Here is a 14,943-nt window from a genome sequence, read left to right as displayed (position 1 = left end):
CTGAACAAATGTATTTAAAATGATATTATCTGCTATTTGTCTTATTTTATAGTGCTAGTTTCCACTGAGCGTTAATAAGTGCTCACCATTGAAGAGGTTCGCATTTAACATCTGTCACCAGCATCCAGCAACTGTACCTACAGGGAACTGTCAGCGAGATTGTTATTCTCCTCTGTAACACCCTGAATCTGTCTCACATCATTTACATACAGATAGTTACAGGCATTCATCATTTCATTATGCTGACGACTTCACTATTCTGATGTATAATGTCTCTTTAATGAGCCTCAAAAAATACAATATTCCTTGATTTATGACTGCTTAACTGAAAAATTATACAAATTGGCGAAAAAGAACCCCTCATAACGTATTTTCATTTTTCCTCCACATTACACTTATATTTAACAGTGACTCATGAGTTAAGATCATGCTTCTTTGACAAAAGAAATGATCAGCATTTGACTTACCATGTTTTAGTGCCACTGCGTTTTATGTGCATATTTAAAGCTGCACAGTGAAACCATGCTGACACTAAAAAGTAGCAAATTAAAATCGATCTTCTTTTTTTCTCCCCCAAGAAAGATGTGTAATGGACAACCACCTTCAATATCTCTGTAAGTGTGATAAGGCTTCTGCACTTGTACTGAAGACTGGCATCCTATTCTTCATGTTCCCTTCTGTAAGTAAGTATTAAGAACCTCCATACCAGAGAGAGCTCCGTCAAGCAACAAAGAAGTAGCAAGGAAAGAAAAAGAATGCAAAAGTAAACCTGAAATGGGGAACAGACGCTTGGGAAAAGGTGAGGCTGCTGTTTCTTTCACCGACAGCTTAATTGCAGGCCCCTCTGGAGACAGCGGGCCCAAGAAGGTGTCACTGGCCTCGTGTCCTATTCCCTTAAAAGCTAAGCCACTGCAGGTGATGAAAAGTGTCCTACTTACTAATTAAAAGTCATTTCCCAAAAGAAACTGGTTGTGCTTCAAACAGGCAAGAGTCCCCAAGAAGTATAAATTGTTCATATGCTGCCAGAAGAAAGCCTTTGAGTGTAGTGTAAATCATATTAGAATGAACACCACATACAATTAAGAATAAAAACAGATCTTGAATCTCAGAAGAGCTCATAAATCAGCATGAGTAAGGCCTACAGAAATAGAACAAAATTTAGGAACTCGCATCCTCAGATTTGATACTAGCCTCTCTTAGGTTTAGCTTCCATTCAATAGTATCTGAGATTATTGGCAGCTTTCGGTTTCTAAAAGGACAGAAAACGAGGCTAAATTAACCCAGAATCCAAAGGAAAAGAGTGGTTCAAGTTAAACGAAAGTAAGCACAAGACTGTTCTCACAGAACAAGTGATAGGATTGCATATAGAAATCCCAATAAAAGACATATGATTCATACATACACACATACTCTGCAAGAAAATGTCCTTTTATAAATATATACAAGAATATCGGTTCTGTTACTTTAACATTACCTTTTTATTCCCTAGCTTGATTACTCCCGTTCAGGCTCACAACAAATTACTTTTTGGTTGTATCTAAATATGTGACTCGCCCACAGAGAAAAGATAATAACCAAAGTTGATGGGGAAACTGTAAGGTGATTCCAATTATCAAGGTATTCTCAAATAGAATATTTCTAAAATATATTTAAATCAATTTAGCACTGTTCACAAAAAGAGTTTTTAAACTCCTTTTCCTAAGTACATGGAAGAGGGCATGATGATTTTCCTCTCTGTAGGTAGTTGTATTAGAAGGGTTTTCTATCATTACTTAAAGGGTCATAGTAGTTATTGGCCTGTGCTAAAGAAAGAATACAAGACATATGTTAAATCTGAATAGAAGATTCCCACCTCACCTACAAAAAGCAAGATGTATCATACAATGTTAACAGAAAAATATTCCCAAACATATGCTTATAGTTTTAGGATAAAAGGGGTCTTAATACGAAACATCTTTCAATTGACCAGATGTTTATAATTTTAGGCCAGAAGAGGTCCTGACTTTTACTCTTAGTTTTGCTTTATTTTAAGAAAAGGGGTAACTGCTAACAGCATTGGGCTATTAAGGCCTTATCCCCCTGAGCGTCATATTTACAAAATTGCCTAAAGAAATGTCAGTCATTTCCTCTTTATTCTAGTCTGGGAGGATGTGCTCATTTATAGGTCTCTTCATTATTGAGGTCAACTAGTTTCCCCAAAATAACAGCAAACATGATCATGAAGTCTTGCTGTCCATCACTTGCACATATATCATAACACCTAATCTTCACAATCACACTCTTAGACCGGTATTATTTTTATCCACATTTCAATGATGAGGAAACCGAAGCATTGAGAGATTACATGACATTGTCAAAGTCCAACAGATCAAGTGCTCCAGTTGGCCCTGCGTCTCCGCCTTAGACCCTGGTGGGATTTGTGCTTTGCCTTTCCCGGTTCTTTCTAGGCTTCCTATCACGCCCATTAAAAAAAAAAAATCCAACTAATGGACAAGTTAATAAACAATAAGAAGGCCTACCTTAATTCTACCATCTCTTTCTCTTCGCAGGGAAATGACCTCTGTCCCATCGCTTTATATTCACTCTTCAATCTAGCCCCCCCCCCCCCCGGCCTTGGCCTCACTGCTCCTCTAATCCTGCCCCTGCTAAACCACAGACAGCTGTGACCTATCAGTTGCAAAGATCAGGTCAGCTTTGATCTTAATTGATCTCTCCTTTGCAGTGAGCTCATCATCATCACCATCACTGATGTCTCTTTAAAACTCATTCCATACTGAATTTACTGACTCTTCCTCTGTCATAGCTTCCGACCCTCCCTTTGAGGCTCCCATTTTTCTGCCTCCTCATTAGATATTGTGCTCCCTGGGATTCCATTTCTCTTCCAATCCTCGGCTCACATTTTTAACTGTCTGCAAACTACCTTCAGCCAGGGGTTCAACAGGCACACACTCAAGATCCTCAAAGCAAGACACACGATTTTCATAAACCTCTTCCTGTATCATTACCTCAGTGTGAGGCAGCAGCATCCAACCAAAATGGAAAGACATATAGGCCACTCTCATCTCTCCTCTCCCTAACTCTATTTCACCAACGCCCACTATAAAACAATGAGTGAAGTCCTTCTGATCGCACACCTCCTTACGCTCTTCTCTTTTTCTCTACCCATCCCTTCCCTACCTTGCCAGCCTCTTTTGTATTGCTCACTGTTTATTCTCTGAGACACCAAACTGCTATTCTCCTCAGCACTTATCATGTCCCTCCGCCTGCTGTCCCTTGCACCTTTCAAATCCAGCCCCCGCCCAACTGCAATCCTTGGTCCACTCAATTTCCCTACCACTCGACTACTTCCCATGGAACCTCAGTGCCTCTCTTCAGTCCCCTCCTCACATTTTTATGCACGTCTCTGGCCTCGAGATATTTTTAAATAGAAAGCAAACTGCAGTGGTTAAGTGTGTGTGGCCCCTAGACTCGGCTTGACCACTTACCAGCAGACAGGTTACTTAACCTCTCTTAACCCTACTTAATGTCTGCCTCACATCCACAAAATGGAAGACAGCCATAGTACATAAGTAATGGAGTAGTGGTGAGGATAAAGCAGAGAATTTTGAGCAAGCCCGGCGTATATTAGGCACTCTACAATACTGTTACAACAGTGGATAAATATTCTCCCCTGGACTCCCCAGTAGACACCGCACTCCTTGAAGTTGGGGATTTGTCTTAGTGTAACTAGCACCTCACACCAAGCCCAGAGCAGGGGCCTCTATACATTGAAATTGATTGAATAAGATGATGTGATGCAGTGTTCAAAATAAAAGACCAATTTTATTGGCTTTTGCTCTCTAATTTAAACTCCAGGGGAACTAAGCAAGTAAGATGATACCCAGTGAAAAGTTTCACTGCAGACCTGAGCCCTATGTGCGATTTTTCAGGCCTGATCAGGGGCAATTATGCAGGCATTCCCTGGCCTGCCTCAAAGGATGCACAGCTCATGCACTGCTCTGTAGAGAGTTTCAGGACCACTGGCCAGCCTTGCTCTTACACATGTCCATATTCTTAGACCAAATACCTTCAGCTACAAACCTCTTTATCAGAGGTCTTTGGTCTTCCTCAGGCAGCTCTGCTGAGACTTCCTCATGGAGGAACCTTGAACCCACGTCTCTCCACTCTGACTCAGGAACTTCCCACTCCTATCCTTACTTCCTTTACTTCCTGGCACCCTGGCCCACAAACCCAGAAAAGCCTTTTGTCCAGAGCTCTAATCAGCATAAATGAGCCCCACATCTGTGTTGATCCACCTGACTCCTAACCAGTGTGTTCCATGAAGGAAAATGAATTAGGGGGGAGTAAGGGCTTTCTCCAAATTGGTTCCCTGCTTATATTAGCCCAGCAAGTGATTAAAGGCTTGACTGCTACTTTCATTTTGGCTTACTGTCTTAATTGGCTACTCAGACACCTGGCAGTTCAGCTCTCTTCAGCTCAGTCCAACTCCTGACAAGTAAGGAAGAGACTAAGAAAGGTGGGAGATTTTGTAGGGAAAATATCCTGGAAAACGATATTTTGCTACCCTTCACTTTATAGGAAGATATCTTTGAGTGCTTCTATGATTTAGAAACAGGACACTCTTAGGTTACAAGATAGCTTAGATATTTCATAATATACTTTGTTCATGGATATATTATGAACCTGGCATTCTATGTGACCTGAGGGCACAGTTATGGGTGGTGACGAAGCTCTACTGACCCCTAGTTCAAAAATCAAACTTCCATAGTGCTATATATTATACAGGGTTGAGTCTGGAAATATACCAACTTCCAGAATATTCTGGTTTTTTGTTCCCTTTTTGGAGTTAGTGTTTGTGTTGTCACTACATCACCCATCATGGCGATACTCCAAAACCACGTGGTTGGAGAAAAAGATTAGAATAATCTGAAAGAAGTATAAATGTATGTGTTTGGGTCATGCAAGTAGGAAATATCAGCTTCGTCAGGTTTCTAAATGAACTTATTTCAGAGTGAAGGCTATAGATTTAAGAATATATGCCTCTAGCAACATAGATTTAAACTTGTCTAGATTTAGAGAAAGGGAGAGTAGATATATTGGCCAATAGGATTTACTGTCCTGTTTTAAATCAGTCTTATTTGGAGACTTCTAAAAACAAGGGGGGCACAATGAGGGAGAAAAAAGACACCGGCTACACATTCACATGCACAAATCTCTTGATGGGAAGTAGGGACAATGCACACATTTTCAAAAGAATGGTCATCAGCCCAACAAGTACTGGTGGGGACAGATAAGGCAGGATTACGCGGACTCTCACCTCGCAGTGATGGATACCATAGGAAGATGAGAAGTGAGGGAAGAATGAAGAAACCTAGTACAGCACTTTCCGGGGCACCTGGGGGGCTCAGTCACTTAGTCTCCAACTCGTGATTTCAGCTCACATTGTGATCTCATGGTTCATGGGACAGAGCCCCGAGTTGGGCTCTGCACTGACAGTGTGGAGCCTGCTTGGGATCCTCTCTCCTTCTCTCTCTGCCCCTCTCCCACTGGCACTCACATACACTCTCTCTTCCTCAACATAAATAAATATGCTTGAAAGAAAGAAAGAAAAAGAAAAAGAAAGAAAGAAAGAAAGAAAGAGAAAGAAAAAAGAAAGAAAAAAGAAAGAAAAAAAGAAAGAAAAGAATTGCATTTAGCAGATCCACTCTGGGTCCAATTTCTGAGTCTAAAACAAAGTTGAAATAAAAGACAGGGCCTCAAGGAATTCATCTTTGAGAAAAGACCATCTCTGAGACTAATCTTTGCATCTCAGCCTTTTTCATATTATTTTTCCATTTCCACTGCTTGGTATTCCTCAGTTTCCTCTGGCTATGCATCAAACTTTTGTTTTTTTTTAAGAAAGAAATACAAATACTGTTGGCATGAAGTCAAAACCTGTTCCTTAGTAATTGAAACACACTTTATAGATACTAAGTGCAGGTCTTCTATCATAGAGGCCAAAAAAACCCCAAAACAAAAAAAACAAAACTCAATGGAAACATCCCTAAGTATGAATAAGACTGTTTCCTTTGGACTTTAAATAGTATGAAAGATCTCGGTAAGAATTACAAAGAAAGTGTAAGAAGAGTAAGCCACGGTTAGTCTTTCATCATGTCGTTTACTTAAACGAAGACCTAAGTTCTTACATGATGTAGTTTTTCCCGTAAAAACTATCATTATTATTATTATCAGACTATCATGCAAATGGAACGTTGTAAGTACCTTTTAATACTAGACTTAAGGACAAAAGCAACTGATACAAAACAGTGTGATTTATCACTTACTGGGCTATTTATTACTTCAGTCTTACATCGATGCATTTAAAAATTTTATCCTAAGGTAAAGTTAGAAAAAACACCTCAAGTATACTACAAATTATCTGCCACATAGAGCAAACAGGAATTTGCAAAAACCTCATGTCAAGGAAATGTTAAATTCCTATACTTGAAGGCCAAACAAACACAAACAAATGCTCTTATTAAGCAAACATCTCAGTGAAATATTTTATATACCAACACCACTAGAGGGCTTGATACGTTTTGCTTAATAAAAAGAATTTCTTAAACCAGGTTGCCTTCTTGGTAGACGGGAACTTCTATACATATTCATCCTTCTAATCATAGTCATTAAAATACACACATGCTTACATTGACACAAAATATAATAAAATGATTAGATCAAAGGGAATTTTATAGACTGAACATGGTGTTAAACCATTTAAGTGTGTTCAACCGTATGGTTTTGAATATCACTTAGTCTTAAATGACACTGAACATTATTTCTGCAAATCTGTATTTGACAACATGGCTCTGATAAATGGTCTAGGACATTCTGGAAGAAGATTAATAGTTTTAAAGCAACTCACAGATTTCTCTCAGATGCAAGTAACCAACAACATTGATTAAAAATAATTTGCTTCAGAGTAGTGTCTGCTTTTTACAGGAATATTTACTTTCATGAAAACTTTTCTATGACCCTGCCTCGAAAAATTGTATTTTAAAAGACATTAAAATTGAATTTCTTCTTTAGTAGAATAAGTAACATGTTTAATAAGTGTGACTTTGTCTCCAGGGGTATTTGGCTTTAAATCAATTTTATTATTCAGTCATATTGTGAATACATATTTTTATGAGATAATGAGAGAATAAAAATTATGACACTCAGCTAAAGGAAACAAGTCTTGAGACTGATTCGAAAACTTTTACTTACCCATTTAAAATAGGAAGGAGACCCATTACCCCAAGTCTTGGAACGACTTAAACTTTACTATGCATAACATTTTCAAAATTTGAAGTGGAAAATCTAAGCTGGTACTCTATTAGGTGAAATACCTCTGGAATTATGATCAAGTAAATGAAATATAAATTGTTACATTCATAAGAATTTTCCCAAACTATGTGTTCAGTTTTAGGGGGGAAAAATGTCAGTATGTCATAGGATATCTAAAAAGACCTTTCGTTATCTGAATTATTTTGGGGGTCAATAACACAAGTCAAAACATAAGCCATATTTGACTCTATTCCCGGGTGACATTTAAAATGTGTAGCTATCTGTAGTGCACGGACCTGACCAATGGGAAGGCCCTGCTGGTGAGCTCTGAGTATCTCCAGAGATTCTACAGGCGACTTTTAAAACCCCAAGAATGCTTAGTTGTCTGGAGGTTTTCTTATTAAATACAATCTCCCCCAGAGGTTATGTTTTTCTGTGTCATTCATGGAACTATCAAAGACACCGCAACCTAAGAGATTCAGCTGGCCACCTGTAGTCCACCAGCAAAATGGCTATCATTTCATCCTCTTTACCAGTCATAATAGCACTTACTCACGAATTACAGCAGGATGCTGTGGAATTTCATGTGGAAAATATAGATCTTCATTTGTATGACCAAACCAAGCCCTCAGGTCAATTGACAAGGTTTTTGCAAGGTTTTGTTCATTTTTATTCTGTCCGAATGTAATAGTTCTGTATGATTAAACTGCAGATGTGGTGAGTAAAGAGCATTTGATAACTTAATAAGGTACAGATGAAGCATTTGAAAAACTGAACTCATGGCTATTATCACTGATGGTTCAATAGATTTAAAAATATCACCAACATTTAAGCATTCTGCCTTATAAAAGTATCTCATTTGTTATATTTGTAATCTTATAACTCATAATGTATTGATTGTTCATGGTAAGACTATCATTCTTCCCAGCCTAGATTTGTAATTATTTTACTTTCTCATCAGAAAACTGTCACACTACTAAATATATTCTGGCAAAGACCGTCATGACATGGTAAACAATTGATATGTTGTCCCTCCCTTCACTTTGGTTTACCCCAAACATTTATTTATTTATTTATAGAGATGAAGAGCTTTTCTCTTATCAGCAAGTATTTCGGGAGTTTTGCAGTATTCTGCCTATTACTGCTCCTACACTATATGTTACTGTGTTTTGTTAATCTATATATGTTATTCTTAAATTATGGTAAAGTGTAGCACATATGACATTATTGAAACACACAAAAAATAACATTCTAATTTCATTAGAAAATACTCACAGTGATACACCTCTATGAGCGATCTTAGTGCTTCATCCAGAATAAATATCACTTGAGAAGAATATTTCAGAAGTTATTTTTATCTCCTTTCTCTAATTTACATGATCGCTGCATTCAAGTCTGGAAAAAAAAAGTTAAATGTCTCACTGTTAAATACAGTGGCATCATTTCTATGTAATTTGTAAAACAGTAAGAAAATGCTAGAATATACTCCTGAATATAGTAAGTTTCTGAACACTGAATAAGTAGGAAGAATTTTAAAATGAAATTTATATATGATGCAAAAATCATCAGGTCCGCCAAAATTATATTAAATGTGTGTTAAGCGATCCTACCTATTACTTTTTGCTTCCCCAGTAACATGTGAAATGAATCTTTACAAACTCCAAGTGATCTTAACCACATATACTTCTATCCAAGATAAGTATATTTAGATTACTAAGGAAGGTAGAAAATATATTCTTTTTTCTTTCTACCAGTTAAGTGATTTTCATAAAACCAACATAGAGTATTTTGCTGAGTACAACTCACTCTGAGTGTTGAAGGAGTTATACAGAGGAGATTTTACTCTTCTATATGCAATTAAGTCATGAATATCCAAGTTGTGTTTAACAAAAGGAATATATATTCGAACACTGAATGAGATTGAGTGAGAGATTTGTTTAAAAAAGTTGTAAAATAATCATGAGTTTTCCAATAAGCTCTGGAGGAAAAAAAAAAAAAACATGAACGGGTATCTTCACATTCAGTGGTCTACAGTCTGCCAAGGGAGAGGAACAGACCTTTGTGAGAGGGAGGCTTCCCATAGCTTACCCATCAGTTAAAACCAAACCAACAGACTCTGGTGAAAAAGGCTTCCAATGGAAAGACTCCTTAAGGCTACTGATATTTTTTAAGTTGTCTTAATGGGAATAAACTTAATATCTACTAATAAAAGCCACAAAGTTTCAAAAGACAGTGCTTTAGGTATTAAACAAACAAATAAAAGCTCTTTTAGGTACAAATGCTATAACACTCTCAACCCTGCCTCCCAAAGTCAGAATATGATGGATTCATTTCCTATGAGCCGTCGATATTGTCACAGAGAATAATAGCAACAGAAGTCACCCAATGTGACAGTCACTGTGAGGGGAGACAGTCTGAAGAATAAACATCGTGAAAAGACTTGTCTCTCCCAGACAAAATCTCTAACTCTGAATACAATTAACTAACTAACGTCAGTCAGCAGTGGTTTGTACGTGGATAACCCACTTCCTGTCTGATTGGTTGATAGGTCTGCTTTGATTTTTAATATCATCTCTGCCTCTCATGCATGACATTTTTTTCTCTTCCTGATCATATAACTGTTAATCCCTGCTGTCCAGAAACTTTAAGAATCAGTTATATTATTATACTGATTATATATATATACTGAATATATATATTATATATATATAATTATAATAATTAATTATTATAATGATAATAATTTTACACAAAAATTTCTAGATAAAGATCACAGATTCAAGAATTTCATTCGGAAGTATTCTCATTTATAACTTCAATTGTTCTTCTTATATCTTTTCTATGAACTCCTTTAATGTATATGTTACTTCTCTGTTACATCTCATTTACATCTCTCATACTCTTTCTAGAAGCTTCTGTCTTAACAGTTTTTCTATTTTATTTTTGATAAATAGTTTAACAATTATCTCATCATGTTCCAGGCAATAATTGCTTTAAAAAAAAGTCTATCAGGGTGCCCAGGGTGGCTCGGTTGGTTAATAAGCATCGGACTCTGGATTTCAGCTCAGGTCACGATCTCATGGTTGTTGGGATTGAGCCACATGTTGGGCTCCATGTGGAGTGTGGAGCCTGCTTGAGATTCCCTCTCTCCCTCTCTCTCTCTGCCTCTCCCCTGCTCATGCTTGCTCTCCCTCTCATATCTTTCTCTCTTTCTCAAAATAAATTTTAAAAACACATTGAAAAAACTCTTTCTGTAACTTCTTTTTTCAAGCTGAAGTATACTGACACACAATGTTACATTAGCTTCAGGTGTACAACATAGTGATTGGACAGCTCTATACATTATGTCATGCTACCATCTGTCACCAGACAACACTATTACAGTATCACTGACTATATTCCCTATGCTGTACCTTACATCTCTGTGACTTACTCATTCTACTACTAGAAGCCTGACCTCCTACTCCCCTTCACCCATTTTGGCCATCTCCCCCCCTTTCTGTGTTCTGGCAGCCACCAGTTTGTTTTCTGTATTTATGGATCTGTTTCTGCTTTTTTTGTTTGTTCATTTTTTTTTTAATTTTTTCATGTATGCAATTAGGACCATGCAGAGTCAATACCCTTAAGTTAGAAATCATCCAAGAAATCACTATATTGTACACCTGAAACTAACGTAACATTGTGGGTCAATGATACTCTAACTAAATAAATAAATAAATATTTGTTGAACTATTGAATGAATGGGCAAATGAATAAATGAAGCGTTTCTGCATTTGCTAATGATGATGGCCACTAATCCCTCACTGATTAGGTTTTGTGAACCTTGTTTGTATGGAAATTCTTCTCGCTCAGTGACTGAGATATGTGTTGTTTTTCAGGGTCTCCTGTTTCGGTTTCCATTAAGTTCAATATTCTGTGTCAGCAGGAAAATTTACAAATTCTAGGTAGGTAAATTTAATGATATCAAAGTTGAATCTACTCAAGGATTCCTTTTCAAGGTTTTTAGAGACCAATGACAGAGCTATCAGAAATGTTAAGGGAGTGGGGAATAAACGTTGAGGGCTATTAGAAAAAGGATATCATTCATTACCCAACATTTCACAAAATTACAATCAAGTCCTGACCAATTTTGAAACCATTTTCATCCTGATATTTCCATCCTACTTCAACGTTGTTGTCAACTGTTTTATAAACATTGAGTGGCACACTGGTGGAAATATTTACTCCCAAGGTCCACCAGAGGAACATCATGTAAAATCACTATACTAATTTTTTTTTTTTAAACAATGACCTTAAAATCTACCTGGCTACTTGCTGGAGAATACAAAATTATAAACTTGGTATCAAGCATATAAAAAGTGGAGGGGAGAAGACAGTGATTCTTCCATTCAACATCCATGTCCCTTTCCTTGTATCCTCACATTCTCACTCATGACTTACGCACTGACCCTGTCTTTTAGCTTATGGAAAACAATAGGTGAAAGTCAGGTCTATTTTGCTTTTAGCAAGAGTCTTCCCCTCAGAATCCTTTTCTGTTCTTGGTGAACATATTGCTGCCCTAGGAGAAAGGCTAATGGTGGAACCCAAGTGGCTCCTGAATTCCTTTGCCACCAACAACCAAGATGGCCCTGAAAATTCCATGTGCTGAGAAAGAAAGAAAGAAAGAAAGAAAGAAAGAAAGAAAGAAAGAAAATCCCATGTGCTGAGAAAGAACAAGGCTCTTGCCAGGATGTAAACTTCCCACTTATGCCATATTTGAAAGATCTGCTTCTATGACCAAAACTAAACAAGGCAAGCCAAATCGAAAATAAAAGCAAACGAGGCTCCGAATAACATTATAAACCAAACATGCTCTGATGTATCTTTTGATGCTTTAGTGTAGTTACTACTCAACCTAGCCTTTTTGCACAAGTCGTTGTTGAGAGGGTTATGTAAGAGATGGGATTTTTTTTTCCCCACTAGGCATTACATTGTCAGTCCTTCCCCCTTTGATTAATTCAAAACAAATTATTTAAAAATTACTTGAGTGGGTTAGCCAACATTTATTGTTACTTGTTAGCTGTTATTTAATTTCGACATTTATTTATCGAGCCATATGGGTAAGTGTCTTAATGTGGCCCAGTAGTACTTTTCTGTGTTACATTTCTCTGAAGTTAGTATCCATACTTTATTAAGAAATCTGTAATGTGTGGCAACAAATACGTATTTTTCACAGCAATTTTAAAATCAAAAGTCTCTATACCATAATACAGTAAATCCACATGGAAGAATGCAATCAGATTTCCAAGACATATTTGCAAGCTGTCTGCCTGATATCTCGGCATAGTATATCATCTGCTTATAACACTGTTCTCAATGGTATTTAAATTCCCAGAATATTCAACTAAAGCATCTATATTTTGGATTCATTATATTTTGGTAAGCAAGTCTGGGAACCAAGCCACCACTAAAACCACAAATAATGGTCAGAAATGAACGCTGCATTCTGATTTCTAATTTGGGATTCAATATGCAGAGAATACCATCCATTTTCCCCCAGCATCCTACTGACTCCTCAGGGGACGTCACTGCTACCTTGAAAAGTGTCCATCTCAGTCTCACCCTGGGAAATCCAAAACAGGAGCCACTAAATGTTTGGCTAACACAAAATCCACAAGTTGGCATGATAATAACAATAACAACAAAATAACAGTAACTAACAGCTATTAATTAGTAATTAGATGCCAGGTCAACAATGTATATCGATTTTTCATTTGTATATGAATTAAAAAGTATCATTATACACCACACATTGCCTATTAGGAAAATGAGGCACCAAGCAATTTTCTCAAAGTCATGTCACCAAGAGTCAAATCAGTTCATGACAATGTTAATCCCGTATCCTTCCCATTAAATTGTATTATTTTGTGACTGAACCATTTATGACAGAAAATGAAATGTTTTTTTAACCAACTGAGCAAGAAATGTAATATAACACATGCCAGGCAATACTTCAGTTTTTAAAAATATAATGTATAAATATATAATGATTATTTAAATAGTAAGAAAAAATCCTGAATAAGTTGAAAAAAATTAGGTCCTCTGAAGTATCATGTTCACATTAAGTTCAATAATAAGGATATGGATGTCAGCATGCTAGCACTGAATTTCTGAACTAAATCATTATAGAATATGCATGGGAAATAAAAATGAGATATTTATACAACTGTCAGAAAATAAATATACTTCAAATAAATTCTGCATTTTTGAGGTTTCCACAAATACAAGGGATGATATAGATATATATATATATATATAATATATATAATATAAAATATAAATACATATGTAAATATATATATTTATATAATATTTTAAAAATTCCTGATTTTCCAAGAGTAAATGTTACGGAACACTTAAAACAAAATTTAAGTATGTAAACATGTTTATACATTGAGCAGTTTAAATCAATATTTAAGTCCGTAAGAAGATTCCCTCTAATCCAATGATATTCATGTTAAAATAAATAAATGAGTCTAATTAACACTGCACTAGTCCACATGAGGTAGATTTATATTTGGACAGGAAATATCTGTAAGAGATCAGATTTATTCTCTCAAGTGAAACCAAATAAATGGCATAAACTGTGTCTACCTGTGGGAAGAAAGTGGGTAGGCTGATGCAGATTGAATTCTGCACAGTGCAAATAACTTCATCCTATACACATTGTTTTCACATCAGCATCCCACATTGAAAATCTATACAGAATATTTTACATGACCATTAATTACAACTAATTTTATAGGAGGGCAGCCCACAAGCTCTTCATTGCTATAGTTTCTTGCTTGTGTGTATGTTTACTTTATAATTTTACAGCATTTCTGCCAATTACTACAAAAACTCTTGGCTCTCGCCAAATGCAGTATATCAGTCAATGATGTAGAGATTTGCTGACAAACTTCAGATGCCACAGAAAAAAAGAAAAATGTAAAAGTATCTGCCTATTTCTTACGGGTATAATCAAGTAATAGGTTAAGAATTTGGAAGAATGCACAAATTATACCCTCAAGAAGGATGTCACTTCCTCAGTTAGAAGTTTCAAAGTTAATCATGGCTTATTCATGTGAATCTTTAATTTTTTTTAAGATCTATGCCAGATAGTTTAAATACTTTTCATCTAATCTTTTATAAATCAGTAATTGATAAAACCTTTGTAAATGGGGGAGGAGATGACTTGAAATTTACAGTTTAATATCCAAATTAGCACAAAAAATTTGTTTGCAAGGACCAGCCTGTAAAGATACTGACAAGTACCTGACAAGAATGAGAACAGGACATAAAGGCCAAATGCACATTGGTCTGAAATGATAAAGTTGTCCAAATGTGGAATTGGTTGAAGATGAATTTATTCTCTACAGAAAATAATTCAGCAGCTTCACAAATCATAGCCAGTGGTGCTAACCTGAACATCAGAACCACTTGAGGGAAGAATATTGTGTGTGTGTATGTGTGTGTGTGTGTGTGTGTGCAGTGTGTTTGTGGTTTTGAACCCTTCTATGATCTTCCCTTGTTTGTACAGTCACTAATATTGTGTCAGAAAAATGTGTAAATTGTGATTTTGGAGATTTGGGGGAGGGGATAGTTTTCAATTTTCAT

This window comes from Panthera pardus, unplaced genomic scaffold (genome assembly GCF_024362965.1).
Source record: "Panthera pardus isolate Hobbes unplaced genomic scaffold, ASM2436296v1 HiC_scaffold_13, whole genome shotgun sequence".
Classification (NCBI taxonomy): domain Eukaryota; kingdom Metazoa; phylum Chordata; class Mammalia; order Carnivora; family Felidae; genus Panthera; species Panthera pardus.
Note: the sequence above shows the minus strand (reverse complement) of the source record.